Below are 18892 nucleotides of genomic sequence, written 5' to 3'. Positions count from 1 at the left end.
CGTCCCTTGTCACCTAGAGCCGCAAGCAGTCCGAGCACTCACTGCACATCAGTTCCTGGGGGTCAGTGACCAGGGGCTGCTCTCCTTGCTAAGGGGTCTTCTACCTTCTCCACCTGCAGGGAGGGCACCCCCCGCACACCAAAAACGGGTTGTATGAGATGGTTTTCCGTGTTCACTACCAGTCACACAGGCAGCCCCACGCAGGGTGGAGGATACGCAGGGTGCAGGACACAGGCTCCCGGCCAGTGGCGGGAAGGGTGAACGTGCCAGAGTGTGTGTGCCCAAAAGCGTGTCTGCCCAGAGCCTCCTTGGCTCCCTGCCTCGGGGGCCACGATAAATCAGACGCTCTCATGCTGTATCACAGAACTACTCTGACTACCTAAGCGTTGTCCTGGGCTTTGATGGATTTAAGGCACGTGAAGTAATAGCCATGCTCCAAACGAGCAATTTCTCATCCTGCTAAGAGGTATTGACCCACCTCAGACCACACTTCTGCTCACACTGCGATCCTCACCTGCACAGAAGCAGTTAAAGTGCACCCAACAACAATGTGCCCGGCTCATTTCTCCCATCACCCTTGGAAAGTTGAAGAAACACACAAGGAAACAAAGTAGCCAGTGGTGAGACCTGCAGAAGAAACTTGCCTGTTCTCCAGCCACAGGAAGCTGAAGGCCCCCACTCCCAGGGAGAAATGCGCCACAGGATCAAACTGCTGCCACTGTCCAGAAAGCCCGACTCCATCTGGCCGCAGCACCGACCTCCTCCCTGCCTCCCTCCACCTGCCAGGGGCCCGAGTTCCTCAAAATCAGGATGTCAACGCTACTGCTCCTTGCGGGGGGGAGGGCCAGAGGGAGCGGGAAAGCCCAGGGCCCCGCCGGGGGGTTGCAGGTAATGTGGTTCTGACTCACTCATCAACCATAAGCTTCCCAAACAATCCCCACGTGCTACGTACCAGGCGTGGGAGACAGGGACGGACAGAGACAGGTTCCTGTCCCTGTGGGCCTGCGGTGTGGGAGGCGGAGACAGACTAGCAGTGAGGAAACAAAACAGCAGTAGGTCACAGTGACAAGAAGATGGTGGGGTCACTTAGGCTTCTGTGAAGAGGGGACACGTGAGATGAAGCTTAACCAATGAGCCAGGCTATGACGACGGGAAAGGACGCTTCCAGGTGGCAGGGCTGCGGACACAAAGGCAGGGCAGAAACAAGGTTGGCCCATTGAGGGAAGAGAAAGGCCAGGCCGACAGGTAGGGGCACAGTCACGTGGGGCTGGGGGATGACTAAAGATGCCCACAAACTGTGACACGGCTTCCACTGACAGGCGGGATCTATGTCCCCTCCCTTTGAGCAGGTTCTGTGACCGACCAAAGGGAGCCGGAGAGACGCTGTGCCCATTTCCGGGCCCAGACCTTCAGACACTGGCAGCTTCCACTCTTGCAGTGCCCCCTCCAGGAGAAGCCAGACAACGGGAGGCCTGACCACACCGCGAGGAGACGGCAGCCTGCCACGTGGAGGAGGGCAGCCCGGCCGTTCCCCCTGCCCTTCTGGCCACGGGAGCCCAGGCACCACACACGCGAGTGAGGAAGTCGCCTTGGACAGCCCATCTGCAGCAGGTGGGCCCCTGCCAGCAAGTCGGAACCGGGGCCCCAGACACTGGCCTCAGTGACTGCAAAGGTCACGCATCACCCAACCTCAAACCCTGAGACAGATCCTGACTGAGCAACTGCTGGAGGCCAGGCTACATCGAAGGCCCAAACCAAATCAAGATGGTGGCTCTCACTCTTGATCTCGGGGTCGAGATCAAGACACACGTAACAGAAAGGCCAAGGTGCGAGCGAGGTGGGAGGGGGCCTGGGGGTGGGGAGAGAAGGCAAGTATTCTGCAGATGCCTCTCTGGTGGCGGCATTCTGACGGCTGTGACAAAGTGGCCTGGAGGGAAGATCAGGGTTCCTCAGGGAGGGCAGAGAGAACGGGGTCCCTGAAGGCCACAGCCATGACCGTGTGGCGCTGGGAAAGTTCACTTGTCTCCCTGGGTCTGTTTCAACCACAGAGTGACACTAAAAGCAAGTGACAAACCAGACAGTACACGACACGCGCTTCCAGTGGCCTGGGCCTCTAGCATATGCTCACACGGCCAGCTGTTCCAGTATTGTTGCTGTTACTACCACGTCTGCTGAACAAAGAACGGAGCAGACACTCCAGATCCTGACTCCATCCCTACCCTCTGCTTTCTGGTTTCATTTTGTTTTGTAAGTAAGCTCTACGCCCAACGTGGAGTTTGAATTGACGACCCCGGGATCTAGAGGCACCCGCTCCACTGACAGCCAGCTGGGCGTCCCTCTGCTTTGCTCTGAATAAGGCAGTGCTCACGGTCTATTCGTGTTTAGGTTGTTCGGATTTTTTAAATGATTATATGATATTGTTGCGATCAGAAAAAAAAACGCTAAAGGTTTCTGTCAAGCCTGTGAGGTCTGTGAAAAAGGAAGGAGTTAAATGCTATTAAACACCACATAAGCGCAGGGCTGTGTGATTCAACACCCGTTCCCAGGCAGGGATCTCGGGACTGACGCGTGACGCTGCGGCCCAGATGCCTGCCCCACCCCACCCCCACGTCTGGGGATCCAAGCACCTCAGGGAGCCTGCAGGGTGCAGGGGTATCCTTCTTCCCCTTGCCAAGTGGAAAGCAGACTAAGCACCCTTGTAGAGCACACAAATCTAATTGTTAATTGAAAGCAAATCAGTATGACCAGGGTAACCGAATCAGAGGCGCAGATCATTCCAGATACGAGTGCACTATCACACAAAGGGCCCTTTCCCTAAAAGCCTCTGCCTTTCAATGGTCCTTTCTTTAAGCAAGTAATAAAACTTTATGTACATTCAAAAAATTGTAGGTACCTTTTTATTATTTTTATTTAAAAATTTTTTATTTTTTTGACAGAGCGAGCATGCACTCAAACAGGGGAGGGGCAGAGAGAAGGGGAGAGAAATCCCAAGCAGGCTCCGTGCTGTCAGCACAGAGCCCGATGTGGGGCTTGTACCCACGAACTGTGAGGTCATGACCTGAGCCGAAATCAAGAGTCAGACACTTAACTGACTGAGCCACCCAGGTGCCCTGTAGGTACCCTGTTTTTAATTTAAAATGCAAAGGATTAGAATTATTTGTATTTTTGTGTGTGTATGTATTTTGATTTTGTTTTCCATCTCTTTATTGTGCAAGATTCCAATCCTGCAGTAAAGTCATGATAATTGTGTAACACGCCTCGTGTCAGATGGATGCAACTTTGCCCCATGCCAGCCCACAGCCTCACCCCATCCCTCCTGCAGGGGAATGGGCTGGCTGTAAGGGTGGTTCGAGAACAGAGCCTGGCTCAGGGAAGGGGTGAGGGTGTTGCTTCACCCAGCACTTAGTAACAAATGAGGTTCCTCTTTTGGTGGTACCCAAATGACTCTGCATCGGATGGCTCCCCAGGAAAGGCAGAGAGCAGATCGGTTCGCCCCTGAGCTCATCTCACGGGGCAGATTTCCAACTGCCTTCCACACCTCTGACAGACCACACACTGCGGGACAACCCGCTTCTCGCCTGCTATCTGAGGTCTTGATCACCAGTGCCACAGTGCCTCCCCTACAGTGCCCCGTGGTGGGCGGTTAGTCCTAAGGCCCACCCGTCCACCTGCAACCAAAGCCTGGAAGGGGATGGGGATCCCAGGAGACCCGGAGGGTGGGCAATGGCTTCAGCGCCTTCTCCACGTACTCTTGCCTTTTCCCTCGGTGCTCCCTCAGGTTAAGCACACTTGAGGAAGGACAGCTTCTTTGGCTTCCAAGACTGAGCCGGGATCCAGGCTGCTGCAGCCTCTGCTAGCCAGGAGGCCGTGCTCTTATTACAAGCTGATAGACCTACCGAAGTGGAGGCCAACTCTGCTAGTGTGCAAACTTACCCTCTGGGGAAGGGCTCGGGAGGTTGCTCTGCGCTCGTTTACCCAGGGGAATAGGCCCCTCCCAGAGGAGGCACAGGACAGGAGGTGAGGGGTCAAGGCTGTGCAACCCTCCTGGACGATGAAGCAACACTTGTTGCAAACGGTAGAGAGTTCTGGTCAGGAAGGGAGCCAGACGAAACGCATGATCACCAGGGGCCTCTGCCGTGCTGGGCGTCGCACACAGAAGGGGTGGTCCCCCAATCACGCCCGGCCCGCTCAGGCCTGTCCACTTTAATCAGGATGGGCCAGGTTCTGCAGCATCAACAAACACCCCCGTAGCTCAGAGGCTTCGGAGGACGGCAATTTCTCTCTGGCTCATACCACTTGCATCATGGTTCGGGGGTGGTGGGGGGTGAGTGTGAAGAGTGTCCTTGTCATCACTATCGGCCCCAGGGACCCAGATGACAGAGCAGCACCCCGTCACCGGTCAGTAAGCCACAGGGAAGAGAGAGGGCGCTTGGGAACTCCGCACACGGCCTGGAAGACACACACCTCTTTCGCTCCCATCTCCTTGGCCCAAACCAGGCACATGGCTTCACTCACCCACGAGGGGCAGAGGCGCAATCCTGCCACCTGCCCCACTGTTTCAGTAACCTGCACGTGGGAACGGGAGCTCCGAGATTAGCGGCAGTGACAGTTCCACCAGCACTAAGTTACAGCTATCAAGGACTTGCTCCATTGCGGGCGCTGCTCCAAGTGCTTTCTGTGTGAACGCGTGCAACCCTCACCACGGCCTTATGTCCAACCCTCACCTGCACCTCACGGGAGGGACGCTGGGCAAAGAGCTCCCACCTCTGCGCTTTGTGAGCCCAGATCTGTATCGTTCTTTCCACACACCAAAGGGACAGAAGAGAGGCTCTGGGGGCCACAGCCCGGGGCTCCAGCCACTGGACACCCTTCTCCATATCCCCCTTGGAGTAACCCTTGTCAACCCTTCTGCGCACCTGGAACAGCGCCATCTCGAGGAGAATGAAGCCTCCGTGCTCCGAGACACCCAACGCGGGTAATGAATCAACTTTTCTCCTGTGGGTGGCAAAGGGTCCTAGTGCGAAAGCGGCCTCTAGGGTCATTTTCTGGGTCCTGTTCAGATGAGGACACCTGGCTAAGCAAGGCCACCTCAGGGAAAGGATCTAATGGTCCCCCACGCTGTGTCTAGCTGCTCAAAGACAAGGTCAGGGTTCTGTCAGCTCCGCACCGGCCAGGTTTTGTTCTTTCAGAGAAGCCATCTTGCTAAGGAGAGAAGTGAACCCTCAGGAGGGGCTGTGTGGGCCACGTACCCAGCCCACAGCAGCCACGGCCACGGTGCTCAGCACCCTGTTCTCTGCTCAGAGCCCTGCCTTCTCAGTGTGAGCTCCATGGACCAAGTTAGACAGGCCAAGGGGCACACCCAGGAGCTCAATCATTTTTACTGACAAGACAATGTAGGATTGAAAAGCACAAGATACAAAAGACGCAAATCCCCTGGAATGTCAACCCAGAACACAGGCATTTTCATGAGGGTGGTGGGGGGGAGGGAGATGATGGCTGGGGACACTGCCCTGCGGGGGGCAAAACCTCATTCTTGGGCGGGGGGAGGTGGAAAAGATCTTGTTGTTTTTATATACAAAGCATATGTGCACAGCACACAGACTTATATCTGGTATTAACATTTATGGGAGGGTAAGGAGAATCGGGGAGGAGGGGGAGAAGTTCTAAGAAAGTTTTGGGGGAAGGTGACAAGGTTAAGCCAGTCTCCGAACAGAGTAACTATTTTTGTGTTGGCTCATTTTTGCCTTTTATCCCCAAACGTTTTACATTGTTGCAGTTACAGAACGTTATTTTACATTCTTTTTACCGATTTACACAGTTTCCATATTCCTATCCTTCACTCACTACTGAACAAAGGTGGATTGAGTGCCCGTGGGGTGCAGGCCCTGGCACCCAGTCTTCCGGGCTCCCTCATGAAACGGCCCAGCGTCTGTGTGGTTGTCACATGTAACTTTTGGTGTCTGTGAAATGCAGAACAACTATGACTTAGGAAGTCATTCATCCACAGTTCTAAAATTTCTATCAAACAAATCACATCTCTGCTTATGTTGAATTACTGGTATTCTCTTGAGATACAATCTTGGGAGAAGAATTCTAGATGTTTGATGTCACAAAGTCCTAAAAGTTCTGTTTGCCGTGCTTAACCCACCCCTGCAACAAGGCGACTTCTTTCAGCTAAGTGGGGGGGTGGGGGTGGGTGGGTGGTGTAGACACCTCCAAATTCATCAGGGCAGGGCAGACAGAAGCTACCACTCAGCTTCTTCTGCCATATCCTGTCCCCCCTCAGCTCGGTGGGGCCGCCTGGACCATCTCTGGCCCCCGAAGCCGGGAGTCTGCAGGTCTGGCTGTTGGCTCCAGCTGGGATCAGGGCCAATGTAATGGATACCACTGCTCTAATCAGAGAGGGGACAGAGAACTCGGCACTCAGGCTCACCCATCTGTTGAAATAACTGGTTTCCTTTCACTTATCCAGAGTGACACAGGGAGAAACAAAGGGGGCAGAGAGAACAGTCCCCTCCAAAGCAAACATTGCATCATGACCCCGGGCTCCTCCCTCTTCAGAAGGATTAGCCTGGCCCTCAGCAAACAGAGCGGGGGCTGGGGACCCAGAGGGAGGCAGTCTCTTTTCCTGTCTGGTCCCTCGAAAGGTTCAGAGTCCCACAGATGGAGCCGCTCAAAGCACTCTGGCCTAGATATCACTTTCAACGAGCCACCTGGAGTCTTGGCGGCAAATGGAGAAGAATACAACAGGAAAATAAAAAAACGCCAAGAGTAAAGCGCTAGCCATTTCCTGGTGTGGGTCCTTCCCCCTGTTCATTCTTCTCCAGGCTGTCAGTGCTGCTGTGCAACTGCAGTCTGAGTGCCGTTCAATTCCCAAGGCCCAGGATGCAGCTCTGTCTTCTCCGTGGAGCCGGAGAGCGATTCGGAGTACCTTTCAAACTGACAGCTGCAGGTGCCCTCGGCCCGGCATTTCCACTCCAAGGAACCTCACCTTCAGTCCTACTTGCACATGGGCCTTTGGCTGCAAGCAAAAGGCTGGAAACAACTCAATATTCATAAATAAGAGCCCTAGTCAAATACACCTGGGTACATTCATCGAGTGGAACAGTATGCAACCCAATATATACACATATATACTTTTTTAGAAAAATTTTTTATTATTTTTTCAATGTTTAGAGAGAGAGAGAGAGAGAGAGAGAGAGAGAGAAAGAGAGACAGAGCATGAGCGGGGAAGGAGCAGAGAGAGAGAGAGACACAGAATCAGAAGCAGGCCCCAGGCTCTGAGCTGTCAGCACAGAGCCCGATGTGGGGCTCGAACTCACAAACTGTGAGACCATGACCTGAGCCAAAGTCAGACACTCAACTGACTGAGCCACCCAGGCGCCCCCAAATACATACATACATATATATATATATATATATTTACATAAGAAACCAGACTGCCTATGCTCACACACACAGAAACATGCTATACACACACCCGTGTATACGTGCAAGGACTATCTCCGGCAGGCTGTGTAAGAAACATTAGTGCGCTGGGGAGAACAGTGGAAACCCCGTACCCCTCTGAACCTGCTGAATTCCATGCCAGATACAGTATCACTTTTTCAAAACCCTGTCATATGTGAGCCTTTGTGCCGGGTGCTTTACATGCATCCTTTTACTTAATCCTTAAGACACATCTTCAAGGTCCCAATTGTAAAGATGGGCAAACTGAGGCTCACAGAAGATAAAAACAAAAAATGCACACACATCTTCAGTATTCAAACCTGTTTTGCTCCCAAGTCCCTGCTCAAATGGCACAATGGGGGCTATTTACGAAGACAAAGAACCTTCCTGGCTACAAATACTGGGTACGTACAGCAGAATGGAAGAGCTTATTTTATTTTATTTTTATTTTATTGGTTTTTTTTGGGGGACAGAGAGAGACAGAGCATGAACGGGGGAGGGGCAGAGAGAGAGGGAGACACAGAATCGGAAACAGGCTCCAGGCTCTGAGCCATCAGCCCAGAGCCCGACGCGGGGCTCGAACTCCCGGACCGCGAGATCGTGACCTGGCTGAAGTCGGACGCTTAACCGACTGCGCCACCCAGGCGCCCCATGGAAGAGCATATTTTAAATGAAAACCCCTGATTTCTCAAGAACCCCTGCTGCACTTAGCAGACCTGCATCCTCCCTCCCGGGCTTCAGGAAAGGAGGAAGCGTATGGGCTTAGTAAGCCAGAAGACTGCCAGCTGCAGAGGACAGTGGATGACCTGGGGACACACCAGGTCTGTGTCACAGGCTTTCTCTCAGGGACCTGCCTTCCCCCTTGCCTGGAGAGCAGCCACATAGGTCTGGGGCCTCCCCTCTAGCTGGCACTGCCACGACTGTGCTGTAAGACCTGTGACTGGTATTCAAATGCTCTGGGCCTTTGTTTCCACATTTGTAAAATGGAGATGAAAATAATCACACAACCTCACAGGATCGCTGAGGGGGCTAAAGGCTGAGAGCCTTTAGTACTGAGAGCTGGGCTCATGGCCTGGTACTCAGCTCCCGGTTTACAGGTGCATGGGGCAGCACAGTGCTTTCAAACGGTTTGGTCTCAGGATCTTTCTACAAGTTAAAAATGACTGAGGACCCTAAGGGGCTTTTCTTTATGTGGTTTTGCCTATTGATAGTTATCAAAATTAAATTTTAAATGTTTTAAAATTAAAACCGGGAAAAAAACTTAAAATGTGTATTAGTTAACAACAGGGGCACCTGGGTGGCTCGGTCGGTTCGACGTCTGACTTCGGCTCAGGTCATGATCTCCTAGTTCATGAGTTCAAGTCCCGCGTCGGGCTCTATGCTGACAGCTCGGAGGCTGGAGCCTGCTTCACATTCTGTGTCTCCCTCTCTCTGCTCCTCCCCCACTCACGCTCTGTCTCTCCCCCTCTCAAAAATAAACATTAAAAAAAATTAGAAAAAAACAATCAACCATTATATGTTAACATAAATAACAACTGTGTTTCATAAATCTATTTTCAAAAAAAAACTTAAAAAAAATTTTTTTTAAATTGAGAATACTGACTGGATCCCCATATCTGCTTCTGCATTGTTTGCTGTGAAACGTTTCCACTGAAGAATGTGCAGAGAACCCAGCCTCACGGGGACAGGTTGTTAGAAGAGGGAGACTGCAAGAGCCTTTTCAGATAATTTAGGATATTCTTCTTGGATACCACACCAAGACCTGACAAGTGGTAGTTTCCTAGAGATTCACTGCGGTGTGGAACCTGAGCCTGAGTCAGTGAACTTTTGTACTCTGACATTACGACCTCCTGGTCTACCCTACACTTTGAATGGACTGTTCCACATTGTTCGGTAATACCGTGCAATGGTCACTGGGAAAACATCAGCTCACTAAGCTATGTGCTCTGAATCAGTGGAAAAGGCAAGTAACACTTTGGCATTGCCATGGAAACAGTTTTGACCTTGTGGACCCAAAAAGAGACTCTGGGATCCTCCCGACCACACTTTTAGAACACCGGGTTAGCAGAATTCCCTTACCCTCCACATTAGCCATGCTTTTTGGGAAGAACTCAGAGGAAAATTTCTGCGGCGAGCAGGGGGTGACTGACACTGAACCGCCTGTCCCTGCTGGTCTTGGTCCCCTGCCTGTTGCATGGAGGAGCAGTCACATGGGCCAGTGCCCTCTAACCCAGGGCTGGCTGGCCTCCCCACCTGCCCTGCTCCTCCCTTCACTACCAGCCACTTTTTTCTTACCACAGGACCCCCTCCTTTCCCCCCAAAATAACAGATTGGGGCACCTTGTACTGGGCAGGGCCTCAGATAGCAAAGTACAGGGGCCACGCATGGGCTGCTGCCCTTGGGCTTTGCAGCTGATAGTTCTTGGTCTCCTGAAATTACATATGTGTGTATATTTATAGCCAAATGCACGGGTGCCCAGAAATCACGACTCACTCATATACATTTTTAGCACATCGTTTGGCCACCAAGTTCTATTAAATCTTCCTTCCCGGTCCATTGTGTCACTGGTTCTATGCTGGAGATAAGGTGAGGCCTTCACCTCTGCAGGCTGGGCTACGAGAGGCCCCGGCCTCTCCCATGCCCAGCAATCTGAGGCCAAATGCTTTGCTCCTGACCACCAATCTCTCCTGTTCAAAAACCTTCAGTGAGGGTTAGACATCCAAGCCTTGGCCAGCCTGTCTCCCCCTCCAGCTTCGTCGCCCACCCCAGCCCCTCTCCCTGCCTCATGCAGATACAGGCTGGCCTTTCCAGCTCTCCTGCCAAGTCTCAACTCCTCCATGAAACCTCATGTCACTGTCACGCCTTTCTCTGGCTGATATGTAGGGGGATTGCATATACATGATGCTCAAAAAATTCACGGGACAAGTAATCTGAGTACCCACTATGTGCAGGGCCCTGTACTATGTACCAGGGATGTGGCCATGGTAAATACACATTTTTGTCTTCTTTCCTGCAGCTGACATTCTGATACCCGTGGACCCTTTCCTACAGCATTGTGATGTTTCTTGTCCGGCACTCTTATTCCTTCAGGTCATTGTGTGTTGTGCCCTTATTTTAATTTCCATCTCCTCCAGGACAGTATTCTGTGTCATCTCTGCTGCCTAGAATGTATGCGATGCTCAATAAATACTGCTCAACGGAAAGTGGATAAGCCACAATACCCACTGAATAAGAATCAGAAAGGTCCAGACATCTGTCAAACCCAGGTGAGATGTTCCTGATGTCTGTTGTATTAACTTGCAGTATGGTTGACAGCTTTCATGTTTAAATATCTTAAGTGCTACATGGGAAAGCGCTCTGCCCTGCCCTCAACCCTGCCCTGGACGGTGTCTCATAAATTGTAGGAATCAAACTGGAGAGGCCAATGAGGTGGCTAGGCTGGCTCTAAGCCTCTGGTGGCAAAGCCCAGTACTGCTGTCTGTACCCCAGATATTTATATTCCATGATCTTCGGCTTTCCATCTGGAAAATGGGGGTGAAAGGAACTGTCCCTCTGTGAACGTACTATCCTGGGATTAAAGGAGAGAATCCATCCGTCTCTGTCTCTCAAAAATGAATAAACGTTTAAAAGAAAAAAGGGGGGTGGGGTGGGGAATGCCTGGGTGGCTCAGTCAGTTAAGCGTCCGACTTCGGCTCAGGTCATGATCTTGCAGTTTGTGGGTTCCAGCCCCGCGTCGGGCTCTGTGCTGACAGCTCGGAGCCTGGAGCCTGCTTCGGATTCTGTGTCTCCCTCTCTCTCTCTGCCCCTCCCCCGCTCATGCTCTGTCATTCTCTTTCTTGCTCTCGCAAAACCATTGAATTTTTTTTTTTTTTTAAAGGAGAGAATCCAGGTAAAGAGCTTAGCACAACAGGGCACACAACATTTACTCAGCTCATGAGAACTGCTGTTCTTAATACTGTCCGTGTGGCCCCTGGTGGCATGAGCCCTGTGGCAAAGATGGCTTGCCCCCTGATCTCCGCCCCTGGCTTTGCTCCTGCGACCTACATGGCATGCGTGCCACTGTCACCCATGTGGCAAAGGAATCTGTAGATATAATTAATGATGTTACTAACTAATCAGGTGACCTAGAAACAGAGAGCTTATCAGGGTGGGCCTGACCTAATCACAGGAGCCCTTTACAGCAGAGTTTTCTCCAGGTGATCACAGACATGGATGCCAGAGATTTGAAGCAGGAAAGGATTTGATGCCCCACTTTGGGTTTGGAGATGGAGGGGACCATGTGGCACAAAACATGGCAGCCTCTAGGAGCCAAGATCAGCATCCAGCTGACAGCCAGAGAGGACAGGGGACGTTAGTCCTACAACCAACCACCAGGAACTCGATTGTGCCAAAAACCTGAGTGGCCAGAAGTAGATTCTACCCTGGGGCCTCAGGGTAAGAGCTCAATACCTTGACCTTGGACTTATGGTCCAAGACCCTAAGCAGAGAACCCAGTCCAGCCAGCTTAGGCTTCTGCCCTACAAAGCTATGAGCTAATAAATAAGTACAGCCTAAGCCACTAAGTTTGTGGTGATCTGTTATGCAGCAAGAGAACCTAATATAAGGCCAGCTTGGCCTTTAGCCATAATGCACATAGAGGAAAAGCATACCAGGTGCTTGTCCAAAGGGTTTGGGGACCACTCGCACCTTCTGTCTCCTTAATTGCTGCCATATGTGATGCTTCAGAGTCAGGACTGTCTTACTCATCTCCACCCCTCGCACTTAGCAGTGCGGGAATCGTGTAGCAGGCTGTCAATTTCACTGAACAAAACTTCAACTTCTAGGGCAGTCAGGAAGAGAATGGCTTAGCGGGTTAGCTTCAGTCCCACGGCCAGCCAATTATAAGGTGATGGGGTGCAATTATCTGGGCAAAACCCAGCAAAGGCCTCTTTTTTGCCGAGAGGAGAAGTCCAGACCCTGCAAAGAGTTCAGAGGAAGCCACTCCCAGCAACTAGGGGAGGTATGTGTCCACGTGCAAAGTGTCTTGCTTTACACACCAATCGACCATGCCGTGGTTCCTGCCTCAGCCTGCGGCAGCCTCCCAGGGCTCAGCTGGCCAACCAAACCCTGACATTTTGCTTGTAATTGTACCTTCCAGTAAAAAGTCCTAGTTGCAGTGGTAAAAATAGCAACTACAACTTCCTGCAGCACCGATATACCAGTCCATCTCGGTGCTGGAAAGGAAACCTGGGGTCTGAGCTCACTCCAGCTCCATGAAACGCCCACAAGCTGGGCTCAGGATGGCAGTGGGTGGGACATAGCAAGGGCAGCCCACTGGTGCCCCTGACCCTGTGAACCACCCTCAGATCGGCTCCCGAGATGCTCCCCTCACTCCCTTCCTGAAAAACCCAACCCTCAGAATCAGAGGATATCTGAGAAAGGTAAAAAGTTGCCAGCAGCCAGGCTTCCCACCCTCTTCTCCTCCTACTCACTAGCTGCCAAGGTACAAAGAGGGGAGGCCCTCCACCAAAGCCCTTTGGGGATTCCAAGGTGCCCTTGTTCATCTGCTCTTTATTACCCTCCCCCATGTGTGTCTACCTTCCTGTCTGTGGCCCACTGTCCCCTGCAGCTGTCTTAACCAGGTCGAGATGGTGGGGACAACAGAAGCCTCCACCAGGACTTACGTCTGAGTCATCCCCAGGCGGCAGGGCTCAGCCCAGCCTGGATGCTGTCCCCCAAGAAGTGGAGGTGAGCTGTTAGAGCCGACCTAGGGAATGACAGGAGAGCCTGGCTAAAATGCCACCAGGCACCAGAATCCCAGCAGTCAGGTTGCCTGCCCCCTGAGGGCCCAATGCCACCCAGGAACCACATGGGTGAGGTTCTCCCTGGCCCCAGATTCCTCCTTTCCTCATCTACCAATCTCCAGAGCTTCCCATCCTTGTGTCTCTGAATCAAGTGCAAGGGCCCTTTTGTCAGTCTTTTACTTGTTTTAAAGCCTCCTGTTACAGGAAAACTGACCAGGACCCCCAAAGTAATAGAATCAATAAAGTTCTAAGGGCCCCAGCCTTCGGTCTCCACCAACAGGTAAACACGGGGCTCAGCCTGTGGTGGCCAATGCCCCTTTCTGAGTCTTTTTATGGACAGGCTAGAGAACTTTCTCTACCTTCCTGGCTCATTTCTCCATTCCTGCAGGTGAGACAGGGAGGAACACACCTACTCAGCCACTCTGACTTCTCTCTCAGGCCACGTGGTGGATGCCAGGCAGGTGTCCCACCTAAAGCCACCCCAGCCCTTCCTCTAGACACACTGGCTGTTTAGAAACACTCAGATTCACTCACACGTTCTAGGCTTCAGATATTTCGCTCTCACTGCTAAACCCCATGATGTTTGTAGAACTTTTCAGCATAAAATGAACTTTCAGGAATGTTTTCCCAAGCGCAATGCACAGCAGCCTGGCTGGGGCGGGGCGGGGATTAAAAGGGCCTCATTTCACAGATGAAGCTTTGCTGGAGGTCAGGAGACCAGGCACAGGCAGAGCCAGCAATCACTAAACCTTGATATTCTGGAAAAACAAAGATGGATGAAAACAAAAAGAGAAAGCCTGGATAAACTGGATCACTTTTGTTTTGTTTGCTTGTTTTAAAGGAATAATGACATCATTCCCTCCCCCATCACATGAGCTAAAAGTGAAAATGTGGATAATATCAAGTATGGGTGAGGACGTGGGCAACCGGGCTCCCAAATACTATCAGTGGGTGAGTGATGTGCCTAAGTCTTCGGGAAAGGCATTCGGCTTTGACGACGAAAATTAAAAATCAGAAACATGCACGATCAAGGACGCACAAGACTTCATGGACTGTATGAAGGGAAAAAGAAAAAATATCAGACATGACCTAACATCTCCTGGGAGACAGGGTAAGATGAAAGATGGTGGCTTGTGTGGCTGTGCCATGCGGAGGGGTGCCACCACAGAGTGACATAAACACAAAATCTGTACGGGAAAAGGGGGACCAGAACGATGGATACCAAGGACGAGGTGGACCTCCACACCAGGCTGCATTTTTTTCCTACGGGGTTATTCATTTATAAAGGAAATCTACTGATGTATTACCGAAATGAAAGAAAACAAACAACTTTACATGTTTTCTGTAGCCTCCGTAGGGATCAGAAGATTCCAGAATGTGATGGCTGTCGCCTATCTCTGGCTGCATCCCCCTCCGTGGCCCACGATGTTCCCGGCCTACACACTCACCTGCTCCCTGGCTGGCAGGCCCTTCCGCAGACCTTCCCATGGGCACCTTGGTCCAGTCTTGCAGGTCTAGGCTCAAATGTCACCAGCCCAGAGAGGCCTTCTCTAGGCCCCCTTGAGCTCCCACCTTGACCTTTTCCTCCCCACTCACCTCCAGCAGCCCTAATGGCAGCTGTATTTATTTTGTCCATGTGGTGTCTGCCTCCCTCGGTTGAATAAGGCCTCCAGGATGGTGGGGACCTTGCCCTGTTTTCTGCTGCATCCCAGAGCGTGGTAGAGAACAGGTGGCAAAAAATACTCACTGGATACACTGGGAATGGGGATGCTAAAAATAGTCTACTTCCTCACCTCTCAGTGGGGAAACTGAGGCAGGCTCTTGCCATGCCACTCACACCCTAGCAGTGTGCTACAACCACCTGACTACGTGTCTGCCTCACATGCCAGGGGCCGAACTTGCTAGAAGGGATCCTCTGAACTCCACTTCTTTTTCCCAGTTTCTAGTTCAGGATGAGCCATTCAGAAAGTGCTAAACAACTACGTGTTGCATGAACGCAGCTGCAGGGGTTTCTCCTTTGCATTTTCACAGCTGTGAACAACAGAGGCATTCACAGGTTAAGGGACTTGCTGCCCAAGGTCTCACAAGCCCCACTAGGATGCCGCAGAACTTGAACTCTGGATGCTGGATGTAACTGCTACAGCTTTCTAGAAAAAGAACTCCTGCGTCTCTTGGCCCTCACTCCTGCCCAGACAAATCTGGCCTGGCCAACTGCAAACCTGGCAGGCAGCACATCCTGGAATTGAGTGAGCAAAGCTCCTCTTAATTAGGAAATTAATTCCATTCACCCTAGATTGATCTGTGGTCAGCCTCTCCTTGGGGGCCCAACGGGAACAGGTAGATAATAAGCAAGGCTTTTTCTTTCCATCCTATGCCTGCATCCTACCCTGATGGATCAGCTGATGGTCCAAGGTTTCTTCTTGGCACATAGAGGTGGGTGGGAAGTGACACCCCAGGCTAATGTGGTCCTCCCTCTGGCAAGAGACAGTTCTCCCACGGCCCTGCTCAGCCCCTGCCTTCTTGCAGGAGGAGCTATCCCACAGGTCTTGCAGGCACCTCCTGGGCAAAGCCTGGTGTGTCGGGCGCCTCAGATCCTCCTGCACCCCTGGGCTCCCTCCTGATCTCAGGAGATCTGTGCCTATCTTTCTTCTTCAAAATGGCCCTGGGGACACCTGCAGGCTAGGTCCTACCCCAAACATTTCAGGATTTGGGGGTGGGGTAGGTGTCAGTCTAAGTGCTCCCACACCTGCCGCCTGGCTCCCCGCCTGGGACCAGCCAGAGCAACCTTGAGAAGTAAGTCACCTACGTGCCACCTTCCTTTGGGCCCAGCTTGGTTCTTCTTTGGCCCAGTCCTCTGGCTTCACCAGTCCCTCATCTGTGGGCACCAGTGCCTGTAGGCCCTTCACACCTGGGCCCTGGGCTCCTAGCCAGTGGACAGAGGCAGGGAGCCCAGGGAGGCCTGAGAAACTGGGAGAGTCAGACTTGGTTTCCACTCACCAAGAAAGGAAAGAACACTGGGAGCTTGCCTACTGTATACCCTTCTCATTCTCCAAGAGGAATAATTAGGACCCAGAGAGGGAAACTGACTTACCTGGAGCCCCACAGCACACACCAGAGGCAGAGCTGGAACTAGAAGCCCAGACTCCTGACTTCTCATTTGCTCCTCAGCACTCTACTGGCTGCCTATCTCTTCCTGCCCATGAGGGCTAGGCAAATAACTCAAGCCTATAAAATTTCATGAGGCTGCAAAAACTTCTGGGAGTTTACAGCAAAACATTAAATAGAAGCACTGTACACAACAGCATCCACCCATTTTAGAGAAGAGCAAGTTGAGGCCCATAAGGGTATGGGGACCTCCATGAAATCACACAGCCAGGGAGAGGCAGAGTAGGACTTCCAGACACCCCACTTAAGTGGTCTTTCTGTCAACAGGCTCTAGGTGTGAAAGGTCCAACTGTGGGATGGTGAAGAGGGGGAGCTGACCCTGAGCCTTGGTCACACATTGAAATGAGGTGTGGCCCAGAGAGCCTGGTCCAGACTCCGTACACATCCCAAGGGTGCAGACCACCATGGGAGAAAGAACATCTGAGTAGATTTTTATGTTTTTGCAGAAAATACGGTGAAACTTCCCCAACTAAACTGGATTTCTCAGACCACAGAGCCAGCACTTTAAAAAAAAAAAATTTCTTTAATGTTTATTTACTTTTGAGAGAGAGAAAGAGCGTGAGTGGGGAGGGGCAGAGAGAGAGGGAGACACAGAATCCGAAGCAGGTTCCAGGCTCTGAGCTGTCAGCACAGAGCCCGACGCAGGGCTCGAACCCACAAACCGTGAGATCATGACCTGAGCTGAAGTCAGACGCTTAACCGACTGAGCCACCCAGGAGCCCCCAGAGCCAGCACTTTTAAAAACAGGCCGGTGAGCCACACGTGCCTACCTTTTTTCATCCAAAGGGCATGGTCCGGGCTTGGAAGGAAAGGTTCGGCAGCAATAAAGCACAGAGTCTACTGGCGCCAGAGGGAGGGGATGAAGGTGGGTGGAGGTGGCCGGGGGCCCAAGAGATGGCTGATTACAGACACACAGGCAGCATCTGAACCCAAGTCTGGTTCCTGAGCCTGTGCTCTTTCCCCTGACCTGGTGTTGAGGAGTCTTAACAGGAAGCCCTCCCACCTTTGAGCTCTCTCTCGGCTCCCACCATCTCAACCCCAACAGCTGAGGGGTCTGGAGACAGTCCTGCAAGGTGAGTGCCTGAAGGGGACAGGTCACAGCTTTAACCGCTATCCACTGGGATAGTGGCAGTGATGCTCAGGGGCCAGGTGGTCCTCCAAAGAGGCTGGCACCTTCTGTGGAACCAGGGCTGGATTCCATCACCTGGGGACAGACCCAGATTGCTAAGGGGGGAGCCCTGCTGGGATGAGGGGAGTAAAGGCTGTGGAGGCACATATGCGCCCCCACCTCCACCCCCAGCTGTCCCAACTAAGTGCTTTCTGGCTGGGAAAACGCTTCAATGGCTCTGGCTGCCTGAGGCAATTCAATTATGAAATTTACCACTTTAGATGAAAACCGGCATCTCAATCAGCCAATTCATTTGCATCTGGCCACTCTGTTTTCTCCTGCCAGCTCTGTTCACCCCTCCCTGGCCAGGCCACACTGTAGGCTGGTCCAGATGGATTAGGGCTCAGGTGATGAGCAGGTCTTTGGAGCTCCTGGGGCTGCTATTCCCAGGACCCCCTGAGCAGAGAGGCTACATCCAGAAGCCACCCATCTTCCCAGAGACTCTCAGGACTGCTGACTCCACAAGCCAAAGCACCACGGTCTCAGGTGAACCTTTCTATCACCTCACACCCACACTCTTCTAACCTCAACCTGCACCTGCCTTGAAGTTGCACGGGTGGTGGGAGAAGGCGGCCACCCAGAGCCTGGAATCTGGGCTGTGTCATGCCTTTCTCATCTTTATTTTGCCAAGGCATCATCTCCCCAGAAAGCTTTGCCATCCATGCCCCTCAGCTCCCCTTGCTGTCTTTATCACTGGGGTATTGTGCACACCTAGGTGTGTCTGTGTATCCAGGTCCCAATCCATGTGCCCACACACCCTGGTCTAGAAGCTCCTAGAATACAGGGTCAAGACCCTTCAAACAATGACTCATTCGTCAATTAACAAAAGAATGAACTAATGAATGAACAAACCACTCACAGAATAACACTCCCACCCCCGCCCCCACCCCCTGGCGCATCACAGTGGTAGATGAGAAGCCTGCTTTTACTGCAGACCACGAAGTCCCAGGCCTGGGTAATCTTCTCCTCCTTCCGGCTCTCCTCCCCCACACTGGGTGCCCAGAGGTTTGAGAGGCCATTAAGGGGCACTGGGCTGCAGAGGCTGTCTCCGATACCGGGGGTGCAGCTCGGCCACAGACCCTCTTTCTGTGCACCACAACCATAAATCCAGCTGCAGCCCGAGCCCCAGGATGAAGGTTTCTACCATTTCTCTCTACCTTCCTTTTAAGAGCCTCCCTGGAGCCACTTCCTGACAAACGGAATGACTCCAGACCAAGAGAGCTGCCAGGCCCAGAAGACTGACTCCATCAAACTCCTCAGGCACAGCTTGGGGACCTAAGGACCCCTCGTCTCAGAAGGATACCAAATCTGCCCGCAGTGGGGTGGA

At 52.3% G+C, this 18892-nt stretch overlaps 1 protein-coding gene and 1 long non-coding RNA gene across 2 annotated transcripts in view; one reads left to right on the top strand and one right to left on the bottom strand.

The window, feature by feature from the left end:
• KLHL25 (kelch like family member 25) overlaps nucleotides 1-18892 on the bottom strand; it is a 34371-nt gene that overhangs the window by 13870 nt on the left and 1609 nt on the right. The gene's annotated exons all lie outside the window — the stretch shown is intronic.
• Nucleotides 1227-3254, top strand: LOC122468257. The gene is made up of 2 exons (XR_006293175.1): nucleotides 1227-1826; nucleotides 2049-3254. It is a non-coding gene; the product is annotated as an uncharacterized LOC122468257 (long non-coding RNA).

This window comes from Prionailurus bengalensis, chromosome B3 (genome assembly GCF_016509475.1).
Source record: "Prionailurus bengalensis isolate Pbe53 chromosome B3, Fcat_Pben_1.1_paternal_pri, whole genome shotgun sequence".
Classification (NCBI taxonomy): domain Eukaryota; kingdom Metazoa; phylum Chordata; class Mammalia; order Carnivora; family Felidae; genus Prionailurus; species Prionailurus bengalensis.
The sequence above is the reverse complement of the archived record's forward strand: the minus strand, read 5'-3'. Positions and strand labels throughout refer to the sequence as shown.